A 20,946-nucleotide genomic window follows, 5' to 3' on the forward strand; every position below is an offset into this window, starting at 1 on the left:
TTAAATTTTTAGTTTTTTTTTTGACTGACAGTATTTTCAACCCTGATTTTTACACTTTTTTTTAGAATTTTTAATTTTTTTTCGTAAATTCTAAAATAAGTAAAAAAAATTCATTAAAATAGTTAATTGTCAAAAATTTAGTTGAATATATTAAAAAAATCGAAAATTCGTTAAAAATTCAAAAGTTTTAGGTAAAAATGTAAATAGATCAAATTTTGAAACCTATTTTCGAAAAAAATTAAGAAATAAAAAAAAATATTATATATAATAAAAAATTAAATTAATTGCATACTTTCAGGATGAATTTCTAATTTTGGAAATAAAATTAACTTCAACAGTTCATCGTAAATTAAAAAAAAATAATTTCGAATTTTTAAAATAATTTTGAACTTTTTTTCAGATTTTTAAATACTTTAATAAAATTTTTATAAACTAAAAAAAAAAAAATTAAAATTAAAATGAAAAAAATTAACATTCAAAACCAGATGAAACACAAATTTGAATATGTTTCATAGGCAAAAATGTAAAAAATATTCATTATCCCTAAAAGGTTCACGAAAAACAGCACAGAAAAAAATAATACGTGAATTTATTAACCGACTTTGAAAATCATTTAATTTTTCCCATCTGTTTACGTCTTAACTACTCACCCGGTCTTTACTCGAACTCATGCCCCATACATCTCCATAGCCACGTACTCGACTTCCATTATTGGAGCAACTTCTTCCATGCACGACGATTTCAAGAGAGTGAGAGAATGAGTTCCGTGAGTAAATGACGTCACACCTCGTCGTGTGTTTTACCGAATGTTGTTTACGTTCCGCAACTCGTGCGAGTACCCCAAAAAGAGTGCCCGAGACGAAACAACAACAATTCACACTCTTCGCAATTCGGCATCGCACTCGTGCCGTTAGTCTGAATTTAATGTTTGATGGAATCAGTTTCGTGTTGATGTTTGATGTGCAAAACATTTTTACACTAAAAACTTATCGGGAAGTACGACGGATTTGCTCATCTCTTGCTTGAGAAAGCACGCAGTGTATAGCAGTGTTGTATACGAGAAAGCAAAAAAAAAATCAGTGAACGCTTAGATAGGTTTTTTCGGTATAAATAATAATAATAATCATAATATTTGTTCCTCTCGCTCTCTCGGTGGAATCAACAAAAGCATAAAAAAATAATAAAAATATTAAAAAAAAAAAATAAGGAAGAGTCTCTCTTGAGCGATCATAACAAATCATTTTTTTTTTGTTATTTTTTGTGTTTTTCCGGGGAAATCAGTGTGTTATTGGTTTTTTCCTCGTGTTCATATCACCCAAGAAATACCTAAAAAAATAAAACAACAACAACCGTTGTTAATGAAAAAATAATAATTTTAGCGACGAAGAGAACGAGACCTACCTTCATACACATAGAAGCAGTGTACATTGAAAGTTAATCACTTATTAAAGGTCGCACACCATATTTATAAATTCAACTCATACAGAGAGAGGCGAAATTACAAAAAAATACAAAAAAAAAAATCGAACAGGCGAGACACTTACTGTTTCATTGTGATTTGGATGCCACAGAATTGAGCTGAATAAAAATTTTTGTAAATAAAACGGTGAGTATTTTATTGAATTTTATTCAGAATAATTCTCGGGGAACAAAAATACCAGTCGCTCCCTTCGCTTTATTTACACTAATGACTTGAAACACATGAAATTTATGCGCAATTAAAAAATTCCAAGTACTTCGCGTGGTCGCTCGTCATGATCCTGTAGAAGATGATTGAAAGGCATCATCATTTATCATTTTTTAGGTTCATTTAAAGCTTCATTTCGAACATTACCGAGAAAAATACGCGGAATAAAAAATGACAGAACAAGTATGTGTCAAAATGAAGTGAAGAGCGGGACAGAACGAGAGGTATGAGGACAAGATTGAAAGAGATAAACAGTAAACAATGTGTTTGCCTTATTTGTTGTTTATTTGGAGACCGGTTTTTTTTTGCCAAAATGAAAAAATAAGAAGAAAAAATTGAGTGGGAATTGGTAGGATGGCAAAAATTGACAAATTAAATGACTTTCTTTGGCGCCGTCTCGTGGTTTGTGGCAAAGAAAGGAACTTTCTCTGTAGGAAATTGGGGATTTTGGGCAGGATTTTGTGACAAATATTAATTTAAAATGGGATTTAGTTAAAAATTTTCTATAAAAATAAAAATATTTAAAAAAATATTTAAAAAAATAAATTAATTAATTAAATAAAATTAATTAATTATTTTTATTTTATTTATTTTAATTAATTTATTAATTTTCTTTAAACATATTTTTTAAAAAATTTTTAAGAATATTTTTTTTAACATTTTTAACTAAAAAATTAACTAAATACTTCAAATATATAAAGAAAACTTGCATAGAAAAATTTCAGCGAGCTTTTTCAGATATATGATGAACTAAAAAATATAAATTTTAAGAAATTTTTATGAAAAATTTAATAAAGTTGATAAATTATTAGATCTTTGTATGAAAAAATTTAAAAATCAGTTAAATTTTACTCAACAATTTAAATTTTAAGTCAGTTTTGAGGTAATTTTTAATTATTTTTTAATGAAACTTTGCTTTTGAAATTTTTTTTGAAGCAAAACAATCAAAATATTTTTAAATTTTGACAAAAAAAATTAAATATTGGAATTTTTTGCTAATTTTTGATTTTTTTTAATTTAAAAAAATTAAAAAAAAAATTAAAAATATTTTAAAAATATTAAAAATAAAAATTAATAAAAAAAAAATTAAAAAAAAAAATTAATAATTAAAAAAAATAATATAAAATAAATAAAATTTAATAAGAACATTTTTTAATTTTTTCAAGTTTAATACAACAAAGATGTTAAAAAAAAAATTTTTGTAATTTTTTAAAATTATCTTTACTTTAAAAAATTAGTTAAAAACCATATTTTTAAGTTAAAAATGTTCTGCAACTGAAACATTATAATACCTCAAAAAAAAAAACTATCAAAATATCAATTTTACAATTTTTTAAAAATTTAATTTAATAATTTTTTTTTAATTTTTGAACAGAAAAATTAAATTTTAATATTTTTTTTTTTTTTTTTTTTTTTTGAATTATAATCAAAAATTAGAAAAATTTTGACTTTTTATGAAAAAAAATCCCTCTGTAAAATTTTTAAATAAATTTTTGAGAACAGATGAACATTTTCTCACAAAATTGCAATTTAATGAAAAAATGCCATTTGTGTCATTCTACTGACCTGATCCACGTCCCTTTCTCACAGCTTTTCTGCCCGTGGCTATTTTGCCAGACGAATGATTTTTTCACTCAATAGAAATTCAGACATGTGTTTTTTTTTCGCTACCATGCGATTCATAAACCTTTTTCTCACATTCTAATAAATAAAAAAAAACGAAGCGAAGCAGCAACACACAAACATCTGTAAACAATGCTTTTATGATATATTTTTAGCTTTGTCGTCTCTTTTGTATCTCATCTCTCTGCTCATATTCTGCTTCTGGTTTTGTTTCGACGTCGTTTTGTTGTTAGCGTTGCCGCGTCATATAGACACATCTATCTGGCTGATTGTGCGCTATTATTTGCATACAACACAAAACAAGTCACAAAAATAATCCCAAAAGATAATGGGAAAAAATGTGTTGTGGCTGCTGCGATGCTTTGTCATCTCTCCCGACGTCCCCATAATTTTTTACAATAGGATAATGATGATGATTGTAATCAAAGTGATGGAATTTTTTTTTTTGCCTTTTTTCTGTGTGTAGCTCTCAATATTTTTATGCATTTTGTATGCCATTCAGGTCTTTTAGATAATATTTCCATCATCATTATTCACTTTTTTTGCTCTCTTCTCGTCATCTCGGCTGATGTGCCTCGGTCGTGGTGTCATTGTGTGTCCTGCTTGCGAAATAACAAAAAAAAAATAATAATAACAAACCAAGAAGAAAAAGATATTTACCTGACGAAGTCTGTGTTTCACATATCATCAGTAAATATTCCATTTAGTGGCAGAGAGAGAGAAAAAACAGCACCTGACACTATTTTGCATTTTCCGGAATTATGTATGATGACAAAACAATATCTAATGGCGAAAGCACGTCTGTGGCATTTATGTTTTGTGTCATCAGGGAAATGGTTTTCCTTCGCATTTGTCAGTGGATTTCAAATTTTTCTGAATTTATAAAGCTCGAATGTCAATTTTTATGTCAAAATTTATGATAATTTAAATTAATTTTTTGATAAAAATTTAAATTAATTTAATTTAAAAAAAATTAATTAAAATTTAAATTTAATTAAAATTTATTAATTTAATTTAATTAATTTAAATTTAAAAAAATTATTTAAAAAAAAGCTTAAAATTAAAAATTTAAAGTTATTTAATTTTTTTTATTTAAATTTTTAAAAATTTTTTTAATAATAATTTAAAAAAAGCTAAAAATATTATTTTATGTTTAAAATTATTTAATTTTTTTTAAAAAAATTTAAATTAAAATTAAAAAAATAAATTTTAAAATTAAATTAATAAAAAATTAAATTAAAATAAAAAATTAAAATAAAATTAATTTTTAATTAATTTTTTTTAATTTTATAATTTTTTTAAAATTTAATGAATTTAATTTTTTAAAACACGAATTTTTGACAAAAACTAAAATTCACAAAATGTAAAATTTTTTTTTCTAAAATATAAAACTTTTGAATATAAAAGTTTTTAATGAATTTCTTGTCAATTTTAAATTTTTCACAATATTAAAAAAATCATTTTTTTTTGAAAAAAAAAAAAATAATTTGACAGTTGTTATTTTCTGATTCAAAAACTTAATTTTTGAGCTTTTAAAAGAGGTGTACCTAATGAGGAATATTATCAAAACATTAAAAAAAAATAAATTAGCAAGAAAAAAAATTTTTTTGAAACAATTTCAATATTAAATATGTCAAAAATTAACAAAAAAAACAAATTGAATTGAAATTTGACATTTGTAAAAAAAAAAAATTAAATTTCATTAAATTTAAAAATTTTTAGCAAATTTTGTAAAACTTTTGTATGAAAATGCATTTACAAACCTTTAAAATATGAAAAATTTGACATTTTATAATTAAAAATTTTTGACAGCTGTCAAATTTTGGGTCATTTTGTGAATTTTTTTTTTTTTTAATAAATTAGTTTAAAAAATTTTTCATAATTTTTTTTTCAAAAATTTAAAAGATTTTTACTAAAAATTCACAAAAAAATTGAAAAAATTTTAAAATGATGAAATTTTTATTTTATTTTTACCTAAAAAAAATGATTTAAAAATTTTTTTCACAAAAACTCGAGAACTCAGATTAATTTAAAGACAAAAATTTGCAAACCCTTGTCTCACTTCTCATTTTATTAGGCTCCAACTGAAAACTTTAAAAGCAAAAACAAGCAAAAAAAATATTTTTAAAGTTCTTTTCTTTCCTGAAAGAAGACTTTTGATATTCACATCATCACAACAATTGTCACGTGTCCCAACATTTCATCAACTATTACGTTTTTTTTTCTTCAAATATTTTTATTGTTCTCATTTTCATTCTTAAATCATCTCGCACAGAGACACCAACACAAAGTACGTGTCTAATGCGATTTTTCTTCGAGTGTCGTTGCTCGGCGCACCACACACTTCACGTGACATGCGACACGATAATGAGCTGAAACGCAAAACAAACGACAAAGACATTATTAATACAAAGTTTTTCCTTCGAGTTGAAATAATAAATAAATTAACGTCACTTTTCATTTAATGCATGAGATTCCGCATCGAAACTGACACTGACACCGAATAATAATAACAAAAGTCATTTGTCTGTTTCGGATTAATTGTGTCGTGTTTTGTGGATGTTCCTCCTCTTTTTCTTCTTCTGAATTATTTTCTTCTTCTTCATTTTCGCCGAAAATAAAAAAAAAGAGTGAAGAATTAAATAAAACCTCGAGAAAAGTCTCTTTAACGATTGATTTAATGATGTTGTTTGTAAGTCGGTTTTGATGTTTGTCACCCGAGAAAAAAACTCAATTTTTCAGCGTGGATGCCTGTGTGGGAGTAGAAGAGATAATCTGCCACTTCACGTCTTTCTTCTATCTAATAATTTCTTCTAATGCATGCCGAGATTGTTTGTATAGGATTTTGTTCGTTCGTCGGAAGATTTTTGTTATTGTTATGAAGTTGTTGTATTTTTAATGAAGTAACAACAAAATTTTCTGATGTGATAATGATGTGAGTGAGCGAGTGTTACGAGGTGTAAAGTTCACAAGTGATAATTTGTTGCATTAATTTTTTTCTTTTTTTTTGTGTTTGTGGAAGAGAGAGATATTTTTGATAAGAGTAATGAGACAGAGGTTAAGCCGAAGGTTAATTACGACACAAATTCGAAATTTTTTTTTTTCAAATAATATCCGTCAATTAAAGTCGAGATAGTGATGTTTATTGATCAATTGAGATGTTGAAAGAATTTGTTTTGATATTTCGTGGAATTTAGACGTAAAATTATTTTTCTTACGAAATTAAGTTGGAAGAAAATTTCTTCTTGCTAATAATCCGCCGATTAAAGTTATAAATAGATTTAATATTGACGGATTTCAAAATTTTGTTAAAAATTTTATTTTTAATAATTTTTTAAAAAAAAAAATATAAAATTTCTTTTTAATCAAATCTGAATTTTTATGTTAAAATTTAATAAAATTTCATTAAAAAAATTAAATTTAATTTTTTTTATAATTTTTTATATTTAAAAATTCAATTTTTTACATATTTTGAAGATAATTGGTCACGTGGTTAATTTATCCAAAAATATGCATTGGGCTAAAAACTCTAAATCAAAAATAGAAAAGCTTCAATTTTAAAATTTGCATTGGGATGAAGGTGAAAAATGTGAATTGAGAGAAAATTTAAAATACATATTGGGAAAAAATTTGAAATTTTGTTCTAAGTTAGACCACGTGGTTAAATAAATGCTTAGTTTTATTTAAAAAAAATTTAAAAAAATATTTTGTTATAAATAAATATAGAGAGTTTTTAGAAATTTTTGTATTAAATAAATTATTTAAGAAAAAATAATAAAAAAAAATTAAATATTCAAGTTAATTAAATTATTTAATAATTAAATTAATTTTTATTAAATTAAAAAAAATAATAAAATTAAATAATTTTGATGTAAAACATCCTTTTTTGATAAATGAAGAGGATAAAAAAAATTAAATTAACTAAATTTTAATTTAAAATCATTTTTTTTAAATTTTACTTTAATTTTTTTATTTTTTTAATTTTTAATTCAAAAACTTTAAAAAATTTATGAAATTAAAAAATAATTATCCATCAAACTTTTGACAAATATGTATTTAATATATTCTACTGAAAATCTAACTTTCGAGCAAAATTCGAAAATTCTTCAAAATTTTTCAAAAAATGGAAAAAATTCTAAATGAATTGTGGTTTAATAAATGCTTAGTTTTATTTTTAAAAAATTGAAAAAAAATATTTTGTTAAATAAATATAGAGAGTTTTTAGAAATTTTTTTATCAAATAAATTATTTAAGAAAAATTAATAAAAAAATAAAGTATGCAAGTTAATTAAATTATTTAATAATTAAATTAATTTTTATTAAATTAAAAAATAATAATAAAATTAATAATTTTGATGTAAAACATCCTTGTTTTTAATAAATGAAGAGGATAAAAAAATTAAATTAAATAAATTTTAATTACTTCAAAATATCAAATTTGAACTAAAATTGAACAAATTTTATTAAAAATTCAATTTTTTAAACTTAATTAAAGATTTTTATTTCAAAAAAATAAATTTTTATCCTCCTAAAAATTTTTTAATTATTTTTATCAAAAAAATCCTTCATTAAATCTAAATTACCAAAGTCAAAAAGCCCTCAAAGGTCAAAATCGTAAAAAATTTAAATATTCCGCCTCATCTTCGAATCACCTTTAAATCAATTTAACTAACAACCAACCTCTAAACGTGCTTCGAAACTCACAAAATCACCGCAATTTACAATAAAATTTAATACAAAATGTGCAAATTTTATTATTTTACACGAGTGCCGCCGACAAGAACGCAAAAAAAAATCAAATCTAATATCATGAACAATCAAACGTGAGCTTCAAATTATACAAACATGTGTCTCTCTATCTACTAACGGTGACGTAATCAGATCATTTATAACGAAGTAAATTCGCTTGATGAACTGCGGCAAATTTAAATAATAATTCTCGAAACTGGTTTCATGTTTTTTGAAGAAATTTGATTGATTGCGATTTTTTTATCGTCCAAATAATAATTAAAAGGTCCAAATGTGTTAATGTCCGAACAAAATTTGTTTATTTGGCACATTAGTATGTTCAAATAAAAAAAGTGCTAAAAAATCACAAAAAAAATTGAAGATCACCTTGAGCAACGTTAGCAAGTCTATTTTCGAACATTGGCAGGCATTGTGCGTAAATTTCTCGTTAAAAATACAAAATTTTTACTTTTTCAGACAAAGGAAATGTTTTTTTACGGTGCGTAAAAAAATCTTTAAGTAGAACAAGAGAAAGAGAGACATGAGACAAGATAAACCTAATTCCCATTTCCCTCTAATCTGTAAATAAATGTATGCAAATGGCTTTTGGTGTTGTTGTTGTTCCTCGTCTTGACGACAAAAATGAGACAAAAAGAAGAAAAATCTCGAACAATGAACCCGGAGAGATATTACGTTCGCTTTTTATTGCTATTTAAGGTAATTTTTTCTCTTCAAGTCCTTGTCGTCATTTTTTTTTCGTCGCGAGAGCATCACATGCGACAACCCGACACGAAAGTAGTTTCGAGACAATCCCTTCTGTTTGTTCATTATTAAATTGTCGTGCATGCCAATGGGAGAGGTGTATGACAAAGGCAAACAAAATAAATAATTGGTTCGGTTCGAGTGTGTTCCGACATGCAAGAGGAAAAAAGGACACACACACATGATGATTGTTTGTTCGAATGCCGGTAAATTTGCAATAAAATAGACAATTAAACAGCAGAAAGGTGGAATTAATCGCAGTTACGACAAAATTATGTCATGTCGCTTAAGTGAAAGCTTATTATACGTGACCTTAACTGTGAATGTGTGAAGAAGTTATACAATATTTGCATTTTTTTTTGTTTATTTTTGTGTCTGGTTTTAATTTTTTTTGCATTTTTATACTCTTGAAATGTGAAAAAATATTCATTTTTTTAATAATTTTTTTTTCTTGTTTAAAAACATAAAATTTTTGAGTTTTACTTTAAAATTTGAAATAAAGCGCCATCTGACGGCAATTTTTTAATAAGTTTTTTTTTAATTTAAAAAGTAAAATTTTTTTCAAAATTGATTTTTGTGTTCAAATCTACGTAATTTTATCAGATTTTGATGTAAAAGTTTTAATTTGTGAGGTTTTTGTTCTTTACAACGCCATCTGTTGAATAAAAATTTATACTTTTAACAATATTTCATAAAAATTTACAGGAAAATACATTTTAAAAGATAAAAATATAATTTTAATTTTATAAAATATCAAAAATTTCTTCTTAAAGGTAAAATTTTTATTTTCAAATAAAAAAAAAATCTTCAAGTTTGTTATATTTGATAATTACTCCATCTATGCTTCAACTAATGCAATATTCATGAAAAAAAGTTTTTATTTCAATTTTCAAAAATTTTATCAAAACTAATTTTGATAAATGGAATTTTCGTTAAATTTAAGAAAAAACAAAACTTTTTTGAATAAAAGAGCCCTCTTCAGAGCAAATTTAACTATAGAACGCCCTCTAACGGCAAATTTTTAATAGCTTTTTTTAACATTAACAAGACAAAGCTTAAATTCAAAACTAATTTTTTTTATTTCAATCTACGTTTGATGAAATTCTGATATAAGAATTTGAAGTAAAAATCTTAATTTTTGAAATTTTTCTTTTATAAACGCCATCTGGAGGACAAAAATTCATATTTTTGAAGTTTATATCGCATAAATTGTGGAAAAAATATTTTTGAAAGATAAAAATATAATTTTAAATTTATAAAGTATCAAAAATTTCTTCTTGAAGGTAAAATTTCCATTTTTAAATAAAAAATTCTTCAAGTTTCTTATATTTGATAGTTACTCCATCTATGTTTCAACTGACGCGATATTCTTAAAATTCAAGAATTTTTTTTTTTCAATTTTCATAAAACAGAATTTTCTTGAAATTTAGAAAAAACATAACTTTTTTTTATAAAAAAGCCCTCTTTAGAGAAGATTTTATTATAAAGCGCCCTCTAGCGGCAAAAAAAAATTTTTTTTATAATTTAATTTTTTTTTTAAGTAGTTCAGAAAAAGTTACTTTTTACTTATTTTAAATTGATATTGACTTTAAAAAATATTTTACAAGACAAAAAATTAATTAAACGCTTATTGTGGCTCCATCTATGCTTCAAATTTTCAATGAATAATTTTTTAAAAAATCTCTTAGAGACGTTAAAACTTTTAATAAACCAATTTTATTTATAAAAATTCAATTTTCTCACAAAATAACAGTAAATGACCGTTCGGTACACATAAAAATCATGACAACCCTTGACAATTGTCGGATAATTGTTGTGCCCGGCACACAAAATGACAAAAATAAACACTCAAAGTTGAACATGATGTTTATTTTAGGCTTTGTGCCTAATGAAATATATCTATATTTGCCATGTACACAACAAAATTTCATTTCAAAATTCAAATAAAGCACAACAAACATGCACATTGACACGCGTTGTTGTATCCGATGATGATGAGACAAAGATATTGTCTCTCTCTCCGAGGCATCCGACAAGGCTTTCTCGCATAGACGAAAAAACATCGATAAGACGAGTGATGTTATGAATGCAAATTATTGTTTCATGTGAGTCACAGACAGAAATATTGAGAAAATTGTCGTCGTCCCCGAGCTAGAATTTGTACAAAATATAGCCATAAATAATACGAAGAAGACGGAAAAAAGGGAGTGAGTCATGTACTTTCACTTCTTTTTCCTTTTGCTTTTGGTGCTTCGATTGGGCGGCAACTCGACTTCGATTATTATTTCTACGAAGGGATAATAAAATATGAATGAGAATATTAGGCGGAAAAAGTTTTTTTTTCTTTATTTTTGGAAAAATAGACAGACTTCTGCACTCATAACTTGCGATTTTAATGTTCTTCGAAGCGAAGGGTATGCGTGTGTACCTTCGCTTATATTTATCGGTGTTATTAACGTAGCCTCTTTTTTTCGCTCTTTCGACTCAAATTTCGCCAAAAACAAACAAACAAATATTTATTATGTTAAACGAGCGTGTGCCGAGGCGCTGAATGGCTATCACTATGGCAAGTAATGAATCGGAATGAGGCCCATAAAATAATATTTTGTGATGGTTTATCTTTGTTTTCTTCTCTTGCTTTTCAAATGTGGGGTAAACATAGAAATTAAGAAATTTTTTATTGTTCCTCGTCATTTCCTTTTTGACCAACTGAAAGAAATTGTTGGTTAGGTCAGTTCGGGATAAAATTGGATTTTCTTTGTGCCTGGAGTTTCCTTTTTCGTTGCGTGCTTTGATCGCATCATCAAATAATTTTCCGTCATTTTCATAAAAATTAATGAAAAGAAGCTCTTGAATGTTAATAACGGTTAATAGAAAAACAGAGAAACGGAAGAATTTCTTTCTTATCTTGGTATGATTTACTAATGGAAAAAATAAAAATTAATTTGTTTTTGGAACGCATTAACATTTTTGGCAAGCAAAAAATAGCAACTCTAAGAAAAAAAAATTATTGAAAAAAAATTTCAAAATGATTTTCGAAAATAAAAAGAAAATTTAAAACAATTTTCGAAAAATTTTCAAATTTCGAAAATTTTCGAATTTCGAAAGATCAAAAAACTTTTGAAAAAATTTTCAATTTTTCGAAATTTGAAAATTTTTTGAAAATTGTTTTAAATTTTCTTGTTAATTTCGAAAATAATTTTGAATTTTTTTTTTGGAAAAAATTATTAAATTTCGTTAAATTTCAAAAGCTTAGATTTCTGAAACGATTTTCGAAAATTCGAAATATTTTGAGATAAATTCTTATACAAATTTTCGACTTCCGAAAAATTTTTTGATTGATTTAATAAGCTTTTATAAGATTTTCGAAAATATTATAAAATTATTTCGAAAGGAATATTTTCGAAAATTTATAAAGCTCTTTAAAAAAATTTCGAAAATTTAAAAAGTTTTTGCAGCAAACTTCGAAAAATTTGATAAAAAGTTCAAAAAGATTTTGAATTTTTTTCAAAAACAGGAGCTTTTCGATTAAATTTTCGAAAATTAAATTTTTTTTCGAAAATCTAAAATTTTTTTGAAAAAGATTTTCGAAATTATTTCTTTGAATTTCTCAACAAAAGTCGTGATATCACAAAAGGACACAAAGTAATCTTCATTAAAAAGCCCATTAAAAATATTAACCCAAGTCATTGCCATAAACAATCAGTTAACCGTTCTATTCTAACCCACTTCTCGCGTATACAAAAGCAAAGAACAATCACGAAATCATCACATTTTCTGTTGTTACCAACAAACAAACGAAACGCAAGCATTTTTCCGTTCTTTCCATTTCCATAATTAGTTATTTGACATTCTTGAGGTTTCTTCACCTTATTTATTTATACGCGCAGCACTTTTCGTTATTTTTTTTATGATAAGTCACTTCGTTGTCGTCGTTCTACTTTTTCATGTTATTTTCCTTTTATCACACTTGCCATTTCCATGCCAGCCTGTTCTACTTTACTTCGAGTCGAGTCGAGAGAGAAAAGCAAAGTCGCACATGGCATGACATTAAACATGAAAATTTATGTTAATTTCATTTCATTTCATTTTAATATTGGAGCACATATCACATTAGATGACATCGCATGGTGTGAAGGTAAATAACATTGCGATGCAATTCCATTCGAGCTATTGTTTTGTTGCGGAAATAGCAGACTTGTGCAAATTGAAGTTGTGCGAAGGTGTTTTGATTGATAGTTTTGGGACCTTCGGGCAAATGCGGCGCAAGCAAACTTTGTGAGTAGAACAAATTTTTCAAGTTGTCTTAGTAGAGGGATTGTCTTGACATCGAAACAACGTGACAAGGGTTTGTGTCACTTGACAAGCTTTTTGTGTGGCGAGAACGGAAGAAATATGAGCAATGGAGAAAGTGTCGTCGTGAGTCAAGGGAAAGTCAAAGACAAGGTTAAATTTTTATGAGTGTTCTTTAAGAAAATTTATCAAGCGGTTTTGTCGGTTTGAGCCGTTTTGAGCCAACCCGTTTTTTTCATTGGATTTTCATCCATTTAGAGTGGTTTGAGAGAGCAAAATTTTCCCTTTCAGACTAACGAAGCACATTGTAACTTTCGACTTAGCATTGTTCAAGCGGTTTTGTCAGCTTGAACCGATTTGAGCCAACCAGTTTTTTTCATTAAATTTTCATCCAGTTTGAGAGAGCAAAATTTTCTCTGTCAAGACGAACGAAGCACATTGTATTTAACTTTTGACTTAGCATTGTTCAAGCGGTTTTGAGAGAGCAAAATTTTCCCTTTCAAAACGAACGAAGCACATTGTAACTTTCAACTAAGCTTTCGTTCGTTTTCAGAGGCTTACAGATATAAGGAAGCCCAAATAAAATCTAATTTAAGCTTTGTTAGAATTTTTAAGCCTCTGAAAACGAACGAAGCTCATATAACCTCAACTAAAAGACTTCGTTCGTTATCAAAAAATCATCATATGAGTTTCGTTCGTCTTCATAGATGTTTCGAATGAGCTTCGTTCATATTCAAAAAACTTATGAATCTGAACAAAACTCATTCGAAACATCTTTGAAGACGAACGAAACTCATTTAAGAAATTTTTGAACCTCTTCAAATGACTTCCTTTTTATTGGAAATTCGTAACTTGAACTTTGTTCGTTTTCAGAGATCTTCAATTCAACTTCATTCGGAATGAAAGCTTTACAAATTCGAATGAAGTTCAACTTGAAGATCTCTGAAAACGAACAAACTCATTTGAAGTATTTCCAAAAACGAACGAAGCCCAAGATTCCCGTTGGTTAGAAATTTTTAAATTCTAAACCGACTCTTTAGGATTTTTTCCAAATTGAAATTTTAAACTTTTTGTTAAACTTTGACAAGAAAAAAAAAGTTTAAAAAACTTTTACTTATTTGATAGATAAGATAAAGTCCCCGCAGTTCATTAAAAACTTCCATCAAATTAATTAACAAAGTATTCTCGTTAAAGAGAAGTGATGATGACATCTCCTATCAAACAAAATTGCATCGAGGAAACTCTTCAAATACTGCACGCCTTTTAATTAGTTTATTAATGAATAATTTCCATTTTCAATCATTTTCTACGAGTTAGTATCTACAACCTGATACCGATCCGGAAAACATTTATAAACAAACATCCTCTGCAGTGAATGTAGCGTGTACTTGTACAAAACTAGTACAAACTTAAACAACAAAAGTACTAACTATGAATTACTCTTGAGTTATAATAGCACACGAGTTTAGTTCAGTACTTGTTTATTTAATTGCGTTGTTTCCTTGTATTAGTGCATGATGTAGTTGTGATTAAAATTTAACAATGTGTACTCCCTGCTTCATGATAAAATAATGTCTGTGTGCTTTGCTGAAACAATTATAAACCATTTATTGTTTTCTCATCTATTCTCGTCATGTCGAAGCGCGATGCTGCTGCTCCATATGATGACGAGAATAAGCCAATTAGAGACAATATTTTTAATTAAATATGAATTTCAATTCAGAGTCGCGTCAAGGGCGAAATATTTCTGCGTTTGGTATTGTGGTTGCGCGCATTGATTTTTCGGTCAAAAAATACGAAACATGAATTTATTGATTAATTTACGATATTTATCGGTGCGAGAGACCTCAATATACAATTACTGAAGAGACAATAGACACCATAGCGCAATTGTTTGTACCTGTCTCGGTTATTAGTGACGTGCTTTATCGCCAATTCAGCCACGTACGACACAAATTGAATGAATTATGACAAGAATGTGCGGCGTAGAAGCCGGAGCGCAGCAGATGACGGCAATTATTGTCGAACGTGCATATTTACTTGAGGAAAAACTCGTATCGATACGAGAGGCGAGAGAGATGAAACGGGATGTTTGCTTTTAAATATTTTATAATATTGGCTTGCGATGATGATGTGATGATTCTCGTTCAATTTTTATGGCTTGAGAGCATTTAGAAATGACGTTCACGATGAATCAATTGAAGCAGAAATGTGTTTACAGTTGTCCTCAAGGCATTTACTGCTCTTTAAAGTTTCTTTAAAGAAACTTCTTGGATTTGAATTTGATGAAATTTTTTGCTTGGTTTGGATTAATTGAAATATTTTGAAGAATTTTGCTCCAATTTGATGAATTTTTTTTTTGCTTGGTTTGGATTAATTGAAATATTTTGAAGAATTTTGCTCCAATTTGATGAATTTTTTTTTTTGCTTGGTTTGGATTAATTGAAATATTTTGAAGAATTTTGCTCCAATTTGATGAATTTTTTGCTTGGTTTGGATTAATTGAAAAATATTTTTCATGCTTGGTTTGGATTAATTGAAATATTTTGAAGAATTTTGCTGAAATAATTTGTTGAATTTTTTTGCTTGGTTTGGATTAATTGAAATAATTTTTGATTTTTTGAAATTTTTCGCTCTATAGAATGGCTTCGATTTTCAAAGAAAATTTTCAGAATTTGGGACTTAAAATTTTTTTTTGTTCTGTGACTTCAAAGACATACCTGGCTACAGCCAAAAACTGAAAAAAATATTTTTTTTAATATTTTATAGAGAAAAAACTTACCTAATATTTTTTTTAAATTTTTCGTTGCCAAAAAAGTAATGGAGACGCCTCCTCTTTTACTCCCCCTACAATAAAAGTCACTTAAAAATCAATTACTTTCGCAATAATACGAAATAAATCCGTTTTAAATGCATTTTACCGCATTACAATAATAAGCTACTCACCGCCATCCATGCCAACTGTAACAAAAATCCTGTAAAATTATCTCCCTACTTGCTATTCAACTGTTTTTTTGTGTCTTTTCCTCCTTTTCATTCCTTCCATTTGTATTTATAAATCACTTCTTCGTCTCCAAACCCGATTCCGTTGTATTCACATGGGATTGACAAATTGATGATATTGCACAAACATCTCCTTTGCTGAAATTGCTGCGAAAGAAAATAACAAAAAAAAAATAAATAATAATAAAAAAAAAAGTTTAAAAAATTGCCTGTCATTCACTTTTTGTACCCATAAACCATTTTTCTTAATCCTTAAATACTTAGCTTGCTATTTGCCACCAATTGAATGAAACATAAGCAGATTACTAGTTTTTTGCTCCTTGCTTTCTTTGCCAGAGATGTTGCGAAGAAATGTGAGAGAGGATGAAAAACGAGAGCGACTGAAGTAGAATAAGGAGTGACTATAAATGACAAATTTATTAGAGTGTTCTCAAAAGGGCTGTACGAACATTGAGGAAAAAAAGGGTAGCTATTGTAAAATAATAAAAAAGGCATTAACTTGAATGAATGTAAAAATTCTTCAGTATTTGTCTGTTTGTTTGTTCTTCTTCGATCGCTTTTTTGTGATTCTCTCTCACAAAATTCATTTCGATTTGTTGTGATATGCAAATGGAAATGAAGGCATCAAATAAGGCTTATCTCGAATTTTGTTGAATGACAATTAAATGATTTTTGAAAGAGGATTTTGATGCAACTGAGCCCATTTTCAACATCAGGCATGATGCTTCATTTAGTTTTGATATGCGTTCAGTCATTTGTGATAAAATCAGGTCGAAATTCCCATAAATTTATTTATAATAAAACGTGTAATATTTCAACTTCAATGATAAGGAAATAAAACGATTAGAATATATATTGCGATAGATTTCCTGGAAAGTTCTTCGGTTTTTATTGTCTGCTGCTCATGCAGTTTAATCGTGCAAAAATGCTCTGTTGTTTAGGAAAGAATTATTTTTGGACCTTGGGGTCTTAAAATTAGTTTTTGAAGTATAAATTTTTCTTAGGAGATTTTTAAAAATATTTTTTGAGGTATTTAAATGACTCAAAAGGTCCCAAAGTAGCTTGTTAGGGTCTTAAGATTATCATTCGAGATTTAAAAATTTTCTTTAGGGGTCCTAAAATTGTTCAAAAGCTCATTTTAATCGTTTCTTTGACCCTAAAGTCTTTTCAAGAAGTCTTAAAATTCTCTTTAAATCTTTTTTTAAATCAACTTACTTAAACAAAAAACTTTTTCCTTGAATTGATGGAAAATTTAACCAAAAGTTACTTCTTGGGGTCTTAACATTTCAAATCAAGGTCTTAAAGTAACTTTTTTGAAGTCTAAATTTTTCTTACGACATTTTTGTCATTTGTCTGAAAATTTTAAAATTGCTTCTAAAGGGTTTTGAAACTATCTTATGAGATTTTCAAATTTCTTTTAGAGGTCCTAAAATTTTTTTTATGACCCCAAAATTTTTTCAAAAAATCTTTAAGTTTCTTTAAAAAATTGTTTTCTTTTTAAATCAACAAATATAAAGTCTTAAACTTTTTTGCCTTAAAATATTCGAAAATTTAATCAAAAGTACTTTTTGGGGTCTTAATATCTAAAATTGGGGTCTTAAAGTTTCTTTTCAAACTTAGAATCTCAATTTATTGTCTTGAGATCTGAAAATTGATGTTTTGACCCAAAAAAAATCTCATAAGAGGTTTTACACTTCTCTTAGGGTCCTAAAATTTAGAGATGAGGTCTTACAGTTACTTTTAGGGTTTCAAATTATCTTCTTGAAGTATCATATTTGCTTTAATTAACCTTAAATTGTTTAATAGTGTCCTCAAAATCTATTGATAGGTCTAAAAGTTTCCTCAGGGTCTTTAATTAAGTATCTTGGGGTCTTAAAAGTACCCTAAAAATTGTTAATTTTTCCTTTTGAGGGCTTAACTTTGAAAACGATGATTAAAAATTGCTTCTTAAGGCATTTGAATTCCTCATAAAGTCCCAAAACTAATTTTTAAGACCTCAGGGTCCCTTTAACTTCTTAAAATTCATCTTTTTCAAAACCATTGAGCACACAAACGCTCACAATTTCAATGATTTCGACAATAAATTGCCTTTAAAACGGCATGTAATGGTCACAAAGGTTAAATAAATGCCTCAGAAATTTCAATTTCAACATAAACACACTGATAAGCGCTCAAAGCGTCTCTTATTCTCTGTGTCTCTCTTGTCGACATCTCGTATCACAATCTCACAAAACGTAAATTAGCATGACTAACACAATGAAATGAGATTTATTGTGTATTTAAGCTCCTGTTGTTCTCCTCGCATCGCATGTTGTTGTTCCAATTAACACAAAACTGATTAAATTTCTACGTTTCTGTGCAGCCAGCCCGACATCCAGCATGAAAAGAGAAAATATTTATGACTCTGAGGCAAGTTTACAGCATTTAAATTGGTTTATTAATAGTAAAATGTGGCAGGTATTTTTCATTCTGACAATTTTTTTGGTGAACATTCCCGCATCTCATAACATAACAAGTCTCGCGCGCTTCGTTGAAGAGAGTTTACGAGAAAATTTCATTTAAAAATTTGTTACACACTGGAGTTTCTGACACGGCACTATGTTGGTATATTTTGAAACTTTATAATTGTTGTTAACATTGAAAATTGTGTTTTTGTGCGTCGTACATGCTTACATGACATGTTAATAGTGCATGTTATAAAATAAATGTATCTCGCATCCCATATGATTTAATTTTGTTGCGGTAAATTAATTGTATGATTTACCCTCATTAACGACTACGACGAAGCCGACGACAATGAGGAGACACGAGAGATAACGCAATTTAAAAAAAAAACTTTTTTGTACCGATTATGTCAAACCAACTATTTAACATTTAATGAAGGAAAAGGAACACAATGACACTGTCGATGACACAAAAATTGAAAATTACGAGATAAAAATAAATGAATTAATTAATTAAAAAACTTTGCAAAGCGGAAAAGGGACGCGTCATTTACTTTTATTGCTTACCTCGAGACAAAATGACCTTGAAATGACCTTCGTGGGAATTCCGTTAATTGTTCATTATGTACTTAATGAAAAATTATTTCCAAAAAAGTCATAAAATTCAAAAAATTGGCAAAATTTCAAAGTACAGAGTTGTAAACGTGTCAGTCGAGTGATGTAAGAACATGAAATTAAACATCGATAAATGCGGAATTTTTGTTCAGTTTGCATTTAATGAAGAAATTTGAAATGAGTGAGTACTTTTCAAGGAGAGGCTTGTAATTATGAGAAGGTCTGATGATTTTTTTCAAGAACTTGGAGTTAAATTAATAACAACTCGAAGGACAAAGTTGTTAAGGAAATTTAAGTCAAGGAGTCTAACTCGAGGATTTTCTTTATTTTATTACAATTTTTAAAAATTAATTAAGAACCTAATTTTCACTCAACACGAATGTTAATTAAGTCATTTCTGAAAATTTAAAAAAATTATTTCTTTTTAAATAACATTAAATAAAAAAATATATTTTTTTTATTAAATTAATTCAAAATTATTTTTTTAATTTTTTTTTTAATTTTTTTTTTTTTTTTTTAATAAAATAAATTAAAAAAAATATATTTTTTAATTTTTAAATAAATTAATTAAAAAAAATTAATTTTTTTCAATTTAAATTTATTTTTAAAAAATATTTATAAATAATATTTAAAAAAATAATTTTAAAAAATAATTTTTTAAAAAATATAAATAAATTATTTTTTAAATTAAATAAATTTTTTTAAATTAAATTGTTTTTTTTTTAAATAAACTAATTAAAAAAATTAAATTAATTAATTTTTTTTAATACCTAATTTAAAAATTTTTTAAAATTTTTTCAGAAAAAAAATCGGAAATTTGTAAAGTTATTAAATTTGAATCCATAATTTATAAAATTTTAACGTACCTTTGTCAAAAAATTTTTTCTCAAGTTGAATCTCCTTCATTTAATTTTCAATTTTTTTAACCAGGCACCTCCATGACAACTCCCGAACCAATTTTCAACCAAAAAATCGTAATTTTTCTAAATTAAATTCACTTCTTTTCTTGTTCATTAGAATGCAATTTCCATGCCAATTGCATTTCTCGCCTAATTTTAATTAAATAATTTCGTTCCATTCAATAAAAAAAATATGCAAAAAAGAACATTAAACGACATATTGAACCATTTTAAATTCCAATTTAATAACGTGCAAGATTTTATTCAACAATTTTTTCTTCGTGATTTTTTTTCTCTTCTTATTTTATTTCATTTTCTTATGAAAATTTTTAATTATAATTTATTATTTTTATTAGTTGAAGAGTTGTCGGCGCAAAAAGTGCAGCAACGACTTTAATTAAAAAATCCGAAAAATCAACAAGGAAATGCAAAGTATTTTAAAGCAAAAAAAAACATGGAACGGAAATTTCTTGAACAGATGCAAAAAATATTTTTTCTCACATTAATTTTGTCATTAAAAATATTTTTCTAATTAGAAAAACATCAAAATATGTTTTTCCAAATGAAGGAAAAAATGTTAATCCAAAGGTCAGAGGCAAAAAAAAATGAGAGATAAAACGGTCATTTATAACGAAAAACCCTTCATTAACTTTTTGAAAAGTAAAATCATCAAAACGTAACGAACCCATTATCATTTTAAATCGTCAGAAATATATTTGAAACATCTTTTTGCAGCTCATGTGTGAGTTGAGAATTTTTTTTCTGTTATTTTATGATGAGAAGAATCCCCAGATGTTACTTTGATTTCACGTCATTTATCTAAATTGCCGGATATTTCATTTAGAAAACGTTCGTTTTTCGCAATGTTTTCATTAGTTTTTCGTGTTCTTTC

The 20,946-nt window shown here is 26.6% G+C and overlaps 1 protein-coding gene across 2 annotated transcripts in view; it reads left to right on the forward strand.

The window, feature by feature from the left end:
* The first annotated feature begins 931 nt into the window (after positions 1-931).
* The window catches only part of LOC134833799 (uncharacterized PE-PGRS family protein PE_PGRS46), a 60,777-nt gene continuing 40,762 nt past the window's right edge, over positions 932-20,946 (forward strand). Inside the window, exons 1-2 of one of the 2 annotated variants that reach the window (XM_063848253.1) lie at positions 932-1,104; positions 1,380-1,606. The gene's annotated coding sequence lies outside the window, so the exon portion shown is untranslated. Of the gene's footprint in view, positions 1,607-20,946 lie in introns of both variants that reach the window. The other variant, XM_063848252.1, reaches the window with a different exon arrangement.

The sequence above is a fragment of the Culicoides brevitarsis genome, chromosome 3, assembly GCF_036172545.1.
Source record: "Culicoides brevitarsis isolate CSIRO-B50_1 chromosome 3, AGI_CSIRO_Cbre_v1, whole genome shotgun sequence".
NCBI lineage: Eukaryota > Metazoa > Arthropoda > Insecta > Diptera > Ceratopogonidae > Culicoides > Culicoides brevitarsis.